Source organism: Chenopodium album, chromosome 6, assembly GCF_948465745.1.
Source record: "Chenopodium album chromosome 6, dcCheAlbu1.1, whole genome shotgun sequence".
Lineage (NCBI taxonomy): Eukaryota > Viridiplantae > Streptophyta > Magnoliopsida > Caryophyllales > Amaranthaceae > Chenopodium > Chenopodium album.
The window spans coordinates 22,623,324-22,636,263 of NC_137839.1; the positions used below are offsets into that span (position 1 = coordinate 22,623,324).

At 37.8% G+C, this 12,940-nt stretch overlaps 2 long non-coding RNA genes across 2 annotated transcripts; both read right to left on the minus strand.

Moving 5' to 3' along the window:
* Positions 1–261: 261 nt before the first annotated feature.
* Positions 262–642, minus strand: LOC145634744 (uncharacterized). The gene is made up of 3 exons (XR_014113523.1): positions 618–642; positions 434–544; positions 262–359 (listed from the first exon to the last, which is right to left on the minus strand). It is a non-coding gene; the product is annotated as an uncharacterized LOC145634744 (long non-coding RNA).
* A 6,969-nt stretch (positions 643–7,611) lies between these two features.
* LOC145634745 (uncharacterized) lies at positions 7,612–12,030 on the minus strand. The gene is made up of 5 exons (XR_014113524.1): positions 11,744–12,030; positions 11,163–11,219; positions 10,318–11,058; positions 8,622–9,288; positions 7,612–7,895 (listed from the first exon to the last, which is right to left on the minus strand). It is a non-coding gene; the product is annotated as an uncharacterized LOC145634745 (long non-coding RNA).
* Positions 12,031–12,940: the final 910 nt, after the last annotated feature.

The window sequence follows — 12,940 nt, forward strand, 5'->3', positions numbered from 1 at the left end:
GGAGTCACCTCTCTACCAGCTTCGGCCTCAACACCAGCTCCAGCCTCCGTAGGAGGAGGGAAACTCAAAACAGGACCGCTCCAGCCAAGGTCAACCCGGGGCTGAGACCGCGGAGGTTGCTGCGATGACGAGCCAACCTCGTGCATCCCACCACCTCTGAAAGCCGAGGTAGCCTCTCCTACCGGTGCAGCAGGAGCACCCTCAAAAGAAGACCCTGAGCCCTCAGCAACGTCGGCTCGAGCAGCCTCAGAACGACCACCTCTACCTCCGGACGAAGTGCGACGACGTCTCGAGCTAGACCTCGCCGGCTCTCTCCGCCCCTCAGGCCTCGTACGGGTGTGAGAAGCAATCGGCTGACCCTGCAAAAAGAACTAAATCAGAAACAAGATAAAACTGAAGCATAATGCAGAAATAATAAGTAAAAAAAAGTTACCTCTCGGACAGTGTCGTCTCGACGACAGGTAGCCGCATTCCTCATCCGAACGAGTTGGCTCCGGAAGGCATTTATGCATCGTGCCATAGCCGAAACCACCTCGCATGAGAACTGTCAAGGAAAGTTAAGTCAGTAAAAATGCATGATAACTGAATACAAGATTCTGAATTAGAACTAGACTTACCCTAGTCTGGTGACGAGGAATCGACCGCTCCACAAAGCGCTCGCCCTCAGGAGCCGGAGAATTCATCTCCTCGATCGGCCCGTACATCCCCTGGTAGTGGATGGACATACGAGGTGGCACAAACTCAGTGGCACCATCCTGATAAAACAGAAAGAAATCAGCAAGGTATTACTTGGGGGCTACTCAGCGAAAAACAAAAAGTTAAGGATCTTACCCTAACATCCTCGGCCGGTACAGGGGCTGGAGCCAACAAAGAAAGTAGCTCCTCAGCATAACTCCGCCCAAGGATCACATGGGACCGCCAGAGGGAACCAGACTCCTCAGCCATGCTCGACAACTTTCTCTCGTCGAACATGTGACGTGGTGGAGGAGCAGGAACGACAAAAGCATCGGAGGAGTGCTGTCTAGCAACTCTCTCTCCTAAGTACACAACCGCTCCGTAGGTCCCCAGAAAGTAGCGGCGCTCGGCAGAGTACTGTGCGGCTAATCCAGGGACTGTCCAACCGCCCCACGGTCGGTATACTACCTCGGGTCCCTATAAAAAATACCAATCGGGTAAGAACATGTCTAAAACATCGCAGAAGAGAAAGGCAAACACTAAAAGTCGTACCGAGATGATCCGACTCCGGACACGTGCAGTAGACAGGTCCACATGGTGGCCGCCCCAAGAGGCGCTCACCGGATACCCCCTCGGCGATGGTCTCGCCGGCGCAATGGAAGGGAAATACTCATAGAACCAGATCTACAAGAAGTTAAACGAGTGAGTAAATGCTGCCTAACATATAGGGCTAAACTTTATAAGGAATAATGTTTACCTCTACGACCTTCCAGAAAGCAGACAAAGCAATGTTCGTCCTAAAGGACCGATGGCGACACGAGTCCCTCAGCGCGCGAACGAAGTTAGTGTAGGCCAAGCTGGCCCAATCATAAGTCCCGATCCGCCGGAGATCGCGAATAGCAGGGAGGTAGTAAAGCAATGCCCTACTACCCCTGTTAGGGGAGAGTGTCCCTGACAACAACATCAGCACAAAGATGCGCACCCGCTGCTCTCGGGTGGTTGCATCGTCATCAAGAGCCGCTGCCAGCGTCGAGCGACGAATCCCTCTAGCGCTGAACTAAGTCGTCTCGACCTCAGCTCGGGCCCGAACAGCAATCGGCCCCAACAGATCCTCGACCTCCGGAGAAAAGACGTCGATACCACCGTCGAACGGCAGCGGCACAGAAGTGAACTCCAGTCCTGTGATGAGACTGAAGTCTGTAGGAGTGACCATCATCTCACCCCATGGAAAATGAAAAGTGTTGGTGGTGTCCCAGAAGAACTCCACCAGAGCGCGTACTACATGGTGACCCCCGCTGGAGGCAACCATAGCCTCGGAGGTCTCGAACAGGGCAACCAGTCCGCAAGACTCCCATAGGAGTCTCGTCTCTCGATCTCTGGCAATGTGCATCCTATACAAATCGCCTAGACCATCACAGCCAGAGCCGTGATGCCGTGTCCTCCCAGGCTCGGTTCTCCGTCTTACCCTCTCGGAAATGTGGTGGACAGGGGCAAAGAACAAGGTCTGCTCATCCCACTCTGGGAACCAACCAAGCGAAGTGGACGGTGTAGTGTCGTCCCCCACGGGCTCATGCTCCCGTCCAGTGTTTCGGGACCGTGAACCTGAGCCTCTTTGTCTAGCCATGCTACATTGTGCAGAACCATCATAAGTTAAGGTTTTATAGTATCTAAAGGTTCGCCTAGCCGCATGATACTATGTTCGCAAAAACAGAGTACGTAGTACTAAAACAGAGCACAAATTCAAATTGAGCATGACAGCATTTTTTCAAGCAATCAAACAATTTCTTGCAACACTATAGTGATTATTGCGACAAATTGAACAAGAATTGCTAGCAAAAACATCAAGAACGAGCCGCATTGTTCTTCACGACCTTAAGAGGTCCAACAATGGCGGATTGCTCATTTCTTCACCGAATTGAGTCAAACAAGTCTTAAATTACTCCCAAGGCAATATACAAACATAAACAAGCAATTTCATGGCATAAAACTTGATAAACAAAGCAAATTGAGCATTATAATTTTCGAATTTTCATGAAATTCGTGAATGAATATGCCAATAATTCATAAAAACCGGTGTGAGTTGGAGGAAAACTTACATAGATCGGGAATATGGATGAGAAGAGCTTTGATTTGCAACCAATTTGAGCAAATTCGGTTGAGAAACGAATGAGCAACGATCAATTGAAGTTTCGACTTCTTTCGAGCAGCGTTCGCAACAAACCAGAGCACGAAATGATCTAAAAACGGGAATTTAAAGTGATTCCCGTGCTGGCGCTAGTCCCTAGGCATTAGCGTCACATTCTGTGCTTGGCGCCAGACGCCAATTTCAGCGCATGGCGCTAATGCCATAAGGCTGGCGCTGATTGTTTTTCAGCGACGCCAAAGCAGCCAGCCACCTGTTGGGGTTGTGCTAGCCTTCTGCAATATATTTTGGGTTCCTTGGTACGCCAGTTAGCCCCTCTAAGCAATTTGACATGATTAGGTAATCGGCTTGATTACGTAAAGTGATCGACCTGATGAAAAGATCGTCTCACTTAGCTTAAAGCGCCTAAGCATTGGCTCATTAACAAAAGGCACCGACATATAGGTTCAAGAGCAAAAGGCACCGACATATAGGTTCAAGAGCAAAGGGCACCGACATACAGGTTCAAGAGCAAAGAGCGCCGACGTACAGGCATAGCAAAAGCAAAGTTCAGGCGAACTTTTAAAGATCGACAGGCGTGGATCTTCGGTATTTTCCTTTAGGAAATTATCGCATCAAATGAGGATGACTTCAAGAGAAGATATCTTCGGCGGAAAGTTGTCATGAACAACTGAAGGTAATTTCAGGGCGAAATTGTCTTCGATCATAATTCATGAGGCATGGAAGATGATCATAATGCGGATGAGAATTATTTCAAGAGAAATAATTTTCGATGATATTCCCTTGGACGTGGAATATTATCACAGCGGAGAAGTTAGTTTCAGGCGAAGCGATCTTCTAATTTGGAAGCAGTTACAAGGCGTAGCAGTTTTCAAGCGGGATGGCATTCTCTAGCTTGCAGGAGGTCGTCAAAACAACAGCAGTAAAGCGGCAAATCGGTTACTTCCAGAGACGTGTGCTCGACGGTGCAAGATACGCGTTTCTTAACTCTTTTATCTGTTTAACTAATGCTAGTTTTGCAGGTATCGGCATTACAAGATTGATTTAGGATCGCAGAACGTTTTGAATCATTCTCCGTCCCTATCGTTACTTTGACTTTCATTTTCGAAACTCGCGTTTCTCCAAACTCAGTCAAAGTGGGGGCTTCTGTAGACACCCATTTGTGTCTCCCCAAAACCAAACCCGGTGATGAGTGTCTTTCACGTCGAATCATAATCGAATGAAACGAAAGTGTGGAAAGGTCTAGTGTTGCGGAAAGTTTTATTTCTTTTCTTTTCTCTCTGTTTTTGAAAACTTTATTTTAAGAAAGCATCCAATCCAGTTTGGTTGGTCCATGATATGGGTCCAATAGTGGTGTAGTTGGATGGGGCTTGCAAATACCTTTCCAACGATATATTATAAGCCCAATTCCGATGAATATTGAGGAATTCATGGCTAATTTACTAAACTGGGCCCGGTTTGAGCTTTAAGTACGGCCCAATGATCTAGAGGAGGGCCTAATATAATTTATCATTCCTAATGCAATTAGGAATGGTTTTAGTCTTCTAGAACATTCTATAAGGTTCTTATCATTCTTAATTCAATTAGGACTCTTCAGAGTTTTAATTAGATCAAATAGCATTTTCAACTGAAATTATATTATTTTATCTTCCAGTACGGTAAGTTTATCAGATTTTCGAAAACGCGTTGAAAGCCGATTTGGCGTCCAACCCCAGGCCTTGGCGCCTGGAACCAGGATTGGCGCCAGACGCCAGCATTGGCGCCTGGCGCTAGCCACTGGTCCTGGCGCCAAAGTGGTTTTGTGGTCTTCAGACTCTGTTTTGATAAATTATCTTTTTTGGATGATTTTCTCTATAAATATCGTATCAAAAACTCCGTTTTCATGGACGGATTATCAATATTCATTCACCAAGAATCTTCAATTCTCTTCTTAAAATCATTCATTCTTTCTTTTCTAAAACTTTGTTTTCTCGAACACAAAATTCCGCATTCACAAGATCTAGAAACACCTAGCCATATTCGAAGTTGCCTTCGCCCTAGACGTGAAAGAAAGAGGTACGAGGCATCCAAGTAAGTACTTTAATGGTTTTAATTGATTTATGATGTAGATATCATGTTTAGATTGTTATTATGATTCCTAGTATCATGTCTAGGTTAATTTTAATATCAAATATGATTGCTATGATGTCTTTTATTTTCTTCCTAATATTTATTCATGTTAGTATCATGTTAGGGTTAAAGCTTTGATTTTTATCGCTTAGTGACATTCTAGGGTTTGTTATTAATCTTGTTAGTATCATGCCTAGGATCTTGCTATGGTTTTACATGATTATGATTATGATGATTATTATTATTATTCATGATATTGATTATTTATTATGTTGCTTGATATGTATCATATTTTATTTTTATTGCTTGATCACCTTTTATTGCATGTCAAAGGGAATTGGTACTTGCAATCACGCTTAATAAGATAATTAATAATCTTGTTAGGGTTAATTGTGATCATAAATTCAAATGATCGCCAATAATAGTTTATTTGTGCATTAATATTCAACCAACATAGATTAAACAGGTTTAGGGTTAATCCTATTGATTGTATGTTAATCAGAAAGCGCACATGAATACGAGCAGAATAAAGTAGAGGCCTATTATTAGGGCAGGTTCAATCTCTTTTAGGTTGGATTTGTACCATCATCCCCGAACCCTTATTTGGTTCATGACCTTATGGAGTTGACGATCTCTTGGATCGTTAAGGGGTGTAACCTTCACCTCGTGAACGGTTTACAAGTTCCTTAAAAACTTGTTGGCGACTCTTTTGCTCTATCTTCTTCCCTTTTGGACGCCACCGTACTTTAGTGTATGATCACAGTGGGGTTCAAGCTAGTGGGATTTAAAGGCTTGAAATTATTCCCTACAGTAATGTAGTTTTAAACTACATTGTTTAATTGATCTAGTAATGTTAATTATTTTATTATTCTTTGTATTCTGATATGTGGTGATTACTCAGCTTTTGCTAATGTGTGTATTGTTTTGTTGTGCTATTTATTTGTGTTTGCGGTCATGCCTTTTTCTTATGGTGGCCTTGCGACGACCTATTTTGAAATTTGTCCTTAATGGTGAGCGGTCAAGTTTGTATAACCAGGTTAATCAAGTGATTGTAGCTAAAGGAACTCAAGTGTTTTGATTAGTATGCTATAATGAGTTTGTAAAGTTGTATAAATAGCTCACTTAGATTTATTGGGTTGTATTATTGGGATTTTGTAAGCCTTATTAGCACTTGACAAGTTGTCGAGTGTGGCAGTAAAACCTCCGATTTAGGTGTATGCTTCCGCAATTTTATTCAAATATTGTTTATTTTTCTTTTAATGCTTGTTTATTATTTGTTAGTAAATCGGGGGTGTTACAAAACGGTATCAGAGCCTAACCACTCTTGGGATTTACGCTTACGCAGGGATCTTCATATCCCAGCGTGAAATAATAACATTAAGTACCTTATACATTTGTATATTTTAAATAAAGTATGATATACTAGTGCTAGATAATATAATCTAACAATTGAAAATAACTCGACAAAACTCACTTTGAACCCGCTTCAACCCGTCCAAATTATTTTGAATTAAATTGGCCTAGTATTTATTTTTCACCGATCCAAATTAACCCGTTAATGAAATGAACCCGTTTTAATCCAACCCGATTTAACCCGTTACTCAATAAAACAAACCTATATAATCACCAACCCGATTCTAAACCGAGTTGATATGAACTTAAACCCACATTAACTCGGGTAAATCCATTCCAAAATCGGCCTATTTAAAAAAAACCTGATTATGACTTGGATTGTTTTACAACCATAAAAAAAAAAAAAAAAAAAAAAAAAAAAAAAAAAAAATCGAAACTAAACTGGCCTGATAATTAACAAACCCAAACCAAACCATCCCACTAACCATATCGACCCATTTTTAACCGATTAGCTTTAAATTGAAACCGTTTCATTTCGAGTCCAAATTGAATTGTCAAACCAGATTAATAGGAGTAGTACTTTTGTTATGTTGTGTTTAGGAGCGGCAACGGATCGAATTCGGGTCGGATTCACCTAAGTTCGAATCCAATCCGTTTAGTTAATGGACCCTGGATTCGGATCTGAATCCAAATCATATTTTCATGGTCCAAATTCGATCCATATATTCGGACCTCCGAATGGATCCGAATTTTTTTTTTAAAAAAAAAAAATTGTTAAAAATACCTATAAATTCTTGAATTATTCCTAATAAATTGTATTTCCTTAATCATATTGGTGCATAAAACTTTAGAAAAATATGCATAAAGTCTAAACATAACATACTTAAATAAGAATTAAGTTACATGATAAAAGTTTGCTACAAACAAGCAAATTATTGTCCCAAATCATAAAAAAATATCCTCATACAACAATAAAAAGTAACTTCTAATTAGTCTTTCAACAATACCACCTTAATGATTCACACTACTACAAAAAAGGCCAAAGAGACCCGTTAGAAATAGCATAGGAGACCTGTTTAGAGGTCTCTAGCTCACATGTCTCTTTGCTAAAGAAACCTGTTCAACTGAACAAGTCTCTTTGTAATCAATAAGAGACATGTTAAGTAAGGTAACAAGTCTCTTTGCACGTATATAAATCATATATTTAAGAAGGGGAAGAGACCTGTTATTTCACATAACAGGTCTCTTTGATAGCCATAAAGAGACCAGTTTTGTCAGGTAACGGGTCTCTTTAAAAAATTTCTTTTTAAAAAAAAATTATAAATCGACGAGATATATTTATTATTTTGTAATTATTCTACTAAAATTGAAAATTACAAAACTAAAAAATTAGATAAATTTACATAAACTTATATAATTATTGAATTTACTAGTAACATTTACAAGTATATACGAACAATAATTTACATATATAAGAGAATTTATGGAACAAGTAACTAACAACATTCCCATCAATTATATATGGCAAGTGAATCCAACACATTTGGTAATATCTTTAGCCCTTCATACATCAACTAAGCGAGTTTCTTGAATTGGTCATCCGACCTCCTAACTCCTGTACACCATTAAGAGAATCAATTAAAAAAGCTTCGAGGGTTATAAACTTATAATTCAGGTTATAAACTAGACATCAACAACATAAACACAACCTTAACCTGATTTAAACATCAATAACAAAATTAAGGGGACAAAATCAAGTTAAACATATATTATCCCATTTGCAATCTTCACCACATAAATTAACTCTTGGGCACATAAATCAATCCTGTTATACAAACTAAACCCAGAAAAATCATCAATATTAAAGTAATCAATTGACCCAAACTGCAAACTGCAAAGGAAATAATATACTTAATTTAACATTCAAAAAAAAAAACCCCCAAGAAAAAATCATCAATAACAAACCCGTATAAACCAACCCTAAGCTTTAACCCCTAACAAACCGCCCACACCCCCGTGAAAACCACCCCAACTCCCGTATAAACCACCCCAACCCTTTTTTAAACTACACCCACCCCCCGTGAAAACCATCCCGACCCCGTAATAAACCGACCCAACCTTGTCATAAACCGACCCAACCCCGTGAAAAACCAACCCTCAGTGAAAAAACCCCAATCCCGTAAAACACTAGCCACCAACGAAAAAACCAAAAACTACTCAATCTAAACTAGAACAACCTATTTTTTTAAAAAAGAAACAAACAAACCATAAACCATTGCCATAGAAGCACCTTGTCAACAACCTTAAAACTTTTCAGAATTAACTTGATATGTAAACATACCTTTTTAAGACTAATTCAATTGTAGAATAATTATTTAGGCAAATTTGACCATAAGACTCTAGATCTGGAGTATATATGGTCAAAATTGACATTGAAAGCCTCAAACTTGAGTTAAAAGAAGAAGGCAACGCCGGCGTTGAAGGAAGATGCAGTGTCGTTAATTAGGAGGAGTTAATTGCTTCGTGAGAAATAAAAATGAGAAATGAGATTAGACAAGTGATGAGGTGAAAGAGAAAGAGGCGTATAAGGGGGAACAAGAAAAGAGAGTCATATGAACATACCACTAATAATGAGTTGTATAAATGAATAAGAATTAAAAAGGAAATTTTTTTTTCTTAAAAAAAACAAAGAAAAGGCGAGAGTACGCTAGTTGTGGTGGGTCCTTAATCCTTATGCACATATATAAGAGATCCGTTTAGCAAACCAACAGGTCTCTTATTTTCGTCCCAAAATCTCATGTGGGTCCTTTGACATTTTAGAGACTTGTTATCTCTAATATTAGGTCTCTTATATCAAAGAGACCTGTTGTATTAACCAACAAGTCTCTTATTATAGGTCTCTTTGGCCATTTTTGTAGTAGTGTCATATTACAATAACAATATTTGTATTCAAAATACAAACATAATTTGACAAGAAGAGCTTTCCCAACTTGAAGTCCAATGATAACCTATACCAAAAAAGAAAAAAAAAAGAAAAAATAAGAGAGAGAAAAAGAAGTTAGACATGAAAAATTAAAAGTAAGTGAAAAGCTAGTGCACCATCCAAAAGTAAGTAATAAAAGTTTTAAGAGAAAATATGAATAATAAACAGGTATATAACTAATATCATATTAATAACCTCCCAATACTTATCAAACTTGGAGATCATAGTTGAAGCCATCTTCTCTATTACGTTATTCCCACAACACAACCATTTTCTCAATGCAAGTTTAATTTTACAAACTTTTCCAAAATACAAGTTTGAGTTAAGATATTTTTTCCTTGAAAAAGCATCACTTTTCCTACTAAATAAGGCCAATTTTTCACAAATTTCACTAGCCATTTCCCACTCATCTTTACTAGGTAACATAAACTTATATTTTCCTCTTTTTCCAACTTTTGAAAACAACCTAGTAAAAGCATATTTATATAAGAGGGCAACTTGTAACATTTCATAACATGAATTCCACCTAATTTTACAGTCCAAAATCAATTTCTTAGTTATAGGAATTTTCACATAATTACAATCATCTTCAAACTTTTCATATCTCTTTGGTGTAGAAGTACAAAAGGCAACAACACCACAAACTTTCTCAATTGCATCACCAATGATATTCAATCCATCATTGACAACTAGTTTTAAAATATGTGCACAACATCTCATATGCATATAAGTACCACCCAAAATAAGCTTACTAGGAGCAAGTTTTTCACGCAGCACATCCATAACCGCATCATTGGTCGTACAATTATCAACGGTAATAGTTGAAACTTTAATTTTTCATCCAAATTAAAACTCTTCAAACATGCAACCAATGCCTTACTAATTGTATATTTGTTGTGTGGGCATGGAACATACATGAACCTAACAATAATTAATAATTATATGTAATTAGTAATCTAAACTATTATGTAACTACCTTCTCACATGAATAAAAAGATGATAAAATAAAATTACATAATCCAAAATTAATTATGTGATAAATTAGTATAATTACCTTATAAGACGATTTTGCAAGATCTATTCATCATGAATAAAATGTGTCGTCACGGCCATATAGCCTTTTCTTTGATTGTTACAAGTCCACATATCCGTGGTTATGGCGACTTTACTTTCATTTGCTCCCAACAACTTCATCAATCGAGATTTCTCTTCCTTGTAATCCTTTAGAATGTCGGATTTCACGATATTCCTTGAAATGATGTGAAATTCGGGGTTCAAACTATGTGAATATCTTCTAAAACCATTATGCTCAACAGTGGAAAGTGGATACTCGTGCATAGGAATCATGTTCATCAACTCATTTCTTGAAACTTGTTGGTTGAATTTGAATTTTCCAATTATTATAGTAGGACTTCCACTCCTACTTGCACTAGCTAGCAACAATTGTTGTCTCAGATCAATTGTTTTCTTGACTTTCATACATCTTTTTGTATGTTCTCTCAAGTGTGTAGTGCCACTTGAGCTCTTACCCACAAAATTTCCTTTACAACCTTTACAAAAGGTTCTCCATACTCCATCAACCAATTTCCTACAAAGTTAACTTTCTTCCACTACCACCCGTTACCACCCTCATCATCTTCATTTTCATCATTATTTTCGTCATCATTGTCATTTACAACTACATGTGATGTATTTGAATCATTCATTTGTTTCTTAGTAGTCTTTGTATGAGTTGGTTGGCCATTAACCTCTTCACAATCATCCGGACTAGAAGATGCCTCATCGGTTTTCATATCTATACAATTGTAATATTAAAAATAAATCATTCTTTCATAAAATTACACTTACCAAAATGTATGCATAAAAATAATATATGAGAGAGGAGTACATAGATACTACCTTTTAATTGTTTTGTAGGAGGAGCCATTTATGTTGAAAATTCACTATGGTTTAAGCCTAAACAACAATAATTAATCTTAGTCAAAAATCTCAAAATAATCGAATTTATGCAAAAATAAGCAATTGTCAAAAATCAACGCACTTACAACATGAGAAAAATAAAAAAATTATCATACTAAAACATAAAAAATCAGAGAATAAGAAAAATAACTAAGAAATTAAAAACAAAAAAAAAACAAAACAAAGCATACACAATAGAAAAAACAAACTAAAAGCAAAAAAAAAAATCACCTAAAAAGCAGACTAGCAGATTTAATCAAACATAAAAAATAAAAAAAATAAAAAAAAAAAAGGCAAGAAAAATCAACTAAAAAAATCACACTAAAAAGAAAAATCAAACTAAATTAAAACTAATTTAAAACCTTAGCACACTAATCATAGTTTAAAGTAGCAACTACTCAACTAGGAAACTAATGAGTACTCACATTTTGCTAACTAGCAAAAAAACAAAAACAAAAAAACGAAAATCATACGAAGGAAATCGGATTTGTCAAGAAAAATCACAAAGTGACAAAGAATACCTGCGTCAGTGAGGTGGTCGAACAGGCTGAAATTGGACACCGGAAATTTGAACGTCGGGGTGGAGTGGTGGTCGGCGCTGGTGCGTGAATAGCTAGTGTGGTTTATTTTTCTTTGAATATGAAAGAAAATGGTGGTTGTGCATAGAGTGAAGGTGAATAGTTAGGGACCTAGGGTTTTTGTTTACTGTCCTTTTAGTTTTTAGTCTTTTACTAGTTTTTATTTTATTTTATTTTTTTAAGTAATTGAATTAAGGAAGTTGGGCCAAAAAATAGTCAAAGTGGGATAAATTATTAAACATGAATTTATAAATAGATTTATATGTTATATGTGTTTCAATTTGAAAAATATCCCAAATTTGGCATGGATTCGGATGGGACTCGGGTCGGACTCGGTCGAACTCTGCACAGGGTCCAAGTCCAATCTGCCTTCTATTCGGATTCAGACTTATTTTGTCGGATTCGGATTTAGACTCAAATTAAACGGATTCGGATCAGATTATTTTTCATCGGATCGGATCAGATTCGAATCGAACTCGGATTGAATTGCCATCCCTAGTTGTGTTGCTACGCTCTCTTTCTCTCTCCTAATAGAGTGGATATCGACACTATTGCTTGCTGATTTAACTTGGAAACTCAAGAGATCAACTACAATTTGTGAGGGTGGACCTTCCTTCTCTAACACGACCCATGGTCGTAAACCAAATTTATTGTAGTACTATTTAGCAAATTAATGACATTAACAAACACACATTGGATGGATTCTCTTAACACCTTATCTTTCATTGTGGGAAATGTGGGTGACCGAGCATGTGAAGAGTCATAAATATGAGTTGGTGCTTGTGCATTGTTCTTCATAATTACAATTCCACCATTTGATTAACATGTTATGTGGGGCATCCTCAATGATTTGAATCCCTAACTCATACTCACCCTAAGTTTCTAGGCTAAAATTCACCCAAGGGGCGTTTGTTTAGGGGGATAAAAAGGGAGGGATAAAGATAAAGGATAAGGATAGAAGAAAAGTAGTACTCCCTCCATTTCATAATGTTAGTCCCGTATACTATTTTGGACGTTTCAAAAAGATAGCTCCCATTAATCTGAACTTTGCCTCGTCTGCCCAAATTAATCCCTACTTTGGATTATTCTCCATCACTCCCAACTTTAGGGGGTATTAATTTTTATTGCACCCAAATGACT